This window comes from Hippoglossus hippoglossus, chromosome 15 (assembly GCF_009819705.1).
Source record: "Hippoglossus hippoglossus isolate fHipHip1 chromosome 15, fHipHip1.pri, whole genome shotgun sequence".
Taxonomy (NCBI): domain Eukaryota; kingdom Metazoa; phylum Chordata; class Actinopteri; order Pleuronectiformes; family Pleuronectidae; genus Hippoglossus; species Hippoglossus hippoglossus.
The window spans coordinates 9249867-9253204 of record NC_047165.1 but is presented as its reverse complement, the minus strand read 5'-3'; positions in this window follow the sequence as shown (position 1 = coordinate 9253204).

The following is a 3338-nucleotide window of genomic DNA, read 5'->3' as shown; positions in this document are numbered from 1 at the left end:
TCCCAACCAAATGTCTAACCCTAATGACTGAATGTCTAACCCTGATAAGCAAATGTCTCACCCCAACCATTTTAACTAAATGTCTAGCCCTAACTGTAATGACTGAATGTCTAAACCTAAAGACTGAATGTCTAACCACAACCCTAACCTTAAAACCAAGTCTTAACCCTAAAACAGCCATTTGAACTTGTTATATCCTTCATTTTGGTTCCTACAAAGCTGTCAGACCCCGTAAGTATAGTGAGCTCCATGTTCTTGACCTATATTTGTTGGGAACATTTATTCACATTATGTTTTCCCTAACCCTAACCCTAATAACCAAATGTCTAACCCTAACCCTAAATTCAAGTCTTAACCCTGAAACTACCATTCAAACTTGTTATGTCCATCATTTTGCTTCCCACAAAGCTGTCAGACCCCACAAGAATAGTGATCTCCAAGTTTTTGGACCAGGCAGATATAGTAAAACAAGCCCCCCCCCCCTACACACATAGACGTACGTGGGTACTTATTCTCTGTGTGATCAATGAAGAGCACATATGTGTCCATTGTACTGAATAATAGTCAACATGCATAGCCAGAGGCACCAAACATGGAAGGCGGCATATTGGCTTTACCGTATGGCTCTACATATATATCCAGCCAGCACAGCTTACATGCATGCACACACATATCTCTACAACAGGAACTTGCATTGTGTTGAGTGTGGCTTTCTGTGGCAGGAACCCAATAGTGAGAAGTGCTTCTGCTGCAGGGCTTTATGTATATCAGTGTGAACTTGAGTTTCTTCATACGCCAGACTCTATACGTTTAAAAGACTTTAGCTTGACAGGCTCTGTTCTCTACCTGACTTCTACACTGAAATCTTAGAGCGGGTGTAATCCTTCCCCCGAGCCTCCTCCTCCTCCTCCTCGCTCTCTTTCCTCTCTCCATCGAGTGTCATCAGGAGGGTAATATGAGGCATATGGCTGCTGATGACAGTCCCTAATCCTCACGCTGATAACTGATAGTTACCCGCGAACTCCTCATCCCCATCTCATCCCAGACCAAGAACAAGGGAGGGAGGTGAGCTGCAAGCGTGTCGGCTGATACTCAGTCTCCACATCCCTCCGCTCTGTCTCTCCCAGCTGATAGTCATTATCTGTAATGACTGATGTGCGAAAGGCTGATGGACAAGACCAATATTAGGGTTGGTGCTCGAAAGTGAAAGTTAGAAAGGGCGCTGCTTCTGGGTTTTATAGTTCATGAGATTAAAAACCAACTCTTGGAGAGCTTTGGGAGGATAGCTTTCACTTTACCCAGATATGATGCAAAGCGGAGCAAAGACAGACCTGATAAGTCTTTTTACTGTTTTCATTCAGGCCAGAAACTCTTTGTCGCGGGAAAGTTAGATAAGAAAATCGACATCCCCCTCACGTTTTTACGGTAAGTATGAAGCTACAGACAGTTAGCTTAGTTTAGCATAAAGACCGGAGACAGGGGGAATAGTTAACCCGGCTTTGTCCAAAGGTTTCCCTCATCCCTAAAGATTACTAACATATTTATTAATCTGTACAAAAGTCCAAGAGTAAAAAATGATACGTTGCTATTTCACAGACTCAGACTCTTTCCTGGAAACCACATAGTGACAACAAGATACTGATATTTTTTACTGTTTAACAGAGCCAGGCTGTTGGTGGTAAAAACAATAACCAAACACACCGGACTTATAGTTGTGAAGACACTATAGCTACATTCAGACAAGCTGTGAGGTTCAGACATTTCCCTGTAATTTTCCGTAGAGGCTGTATGTGAGAACCCAAATGTCCAAGTCAGTTGCTCTGGACGTTTTTTAAACGTTTTCCTGCCAGCCCCTTAGTAAAATGTCTAAGTGAGCCCATGTGAGAATACAGCAAGAAAATAGTGAGTAAACGAGTGAGCTAGTTCCTGACCTTTGTGACATGTGACGGAACGTGAAACCCAGACAATCTCCTGCTGCGTTCATCTTGTGGGAAAGACAAACTGGAAAATGTCCAGCGCAAATTTTTCGGACATTTTCCAGAATCCATGTCTGAAAACAGCTTATGTCAGTTTTCTTTGGAATGAGAACACTAAAGCTGTTTATCAGAATGTCTTTGACAGCAACAAACATTTTGGGCTGGGTGTGTAAAACCAAAAGCTCAGTTTTTCCAGTATACATTTATTTAAACCCTCTGACATAAACTTCTCATCTGTAAATGTTTATGGGTGAAGCTATTTTTACAGATGATTCCTCTGGAGAAGCAGTGTGCAATGGAAATTTCTGGTGTGTGTACATACACACTTGTACAAACAAGTGACATACTTTCTGGGAGCCTATAGTAGATGTCAGTCACGGGAGTGGGTAAGCGTGGTCCGTCCTCTCATTTCAAGGCTGCCAGTCAGCCAGCCACTCAACCAGCCCTGGAACCAGCCAGCCAGAGCTTTTTAAAGGGCCTGTGATTTGACAGAATCCCGTGGGGGGACATGGGGGGATTAGGATTAGCAGCTGTTTCCCCTCAAACACTGGAGGAGATAGGCTATAGCTACACCACGCTGATAGCAAATTAATAGATGAATAGAACATGCATGCGTCGTCTCAGATAATGTGCTAAAGCTCTCAGTTTCATAAATAGCGAGGAAGGTGTCCTTTTCTTGAACTCGGCTGTGTGGATCTGCTGTCACACACATACTGAGTAGCAACGAGGGAAGCAAAGGCATATTGTGGCCGTGAGAAAGGTTTAAAACATCATCACTTTAATCTGGGAGCACAAAGCCAGCTACAGATTATGCTTGTGCCTCTTAAGCGATTCTGCTGCAGATCCGGTTTAGATGACCCCCGCTAACACCCTCAGAGACAGGGGCTTTTAACCCCAAACAAACACTGATAGCGAGCGGCCATCGAATGGGAACACACAACGAGCATTTACCCGCATTCATGGCATGCTCATTGACTTTACCCACACACAGCATCTGAAAAACACATACATGTAGACACGCACACACATAGCACACGCTTGCAGCCGCAAACAATAACAGATAAACACTCAGACTTATGCTGGTTCCACTTTCATCCATTTCAGGTTATTAAGCAAGACACGCAAACCCCAAACTGTTGCGTAGCTAACAGGTTTTGAGGTAAAAAAAAAAAAAAGTGACACAACTGCTGGTGTGAAGAGACAGCACACAAAGAGGCTCGTGCCTTACACTGTCACACTTGTGCTGCCCAAAGTGAGGATGCTGTCAAGAGTTACAGCAAGAATAAAGGGCAGAAATGCACAAATGAATTAGACTGTCATTCAGAGGATGACAGAGAAAAGTTCACTAGATGCCAAACTCCT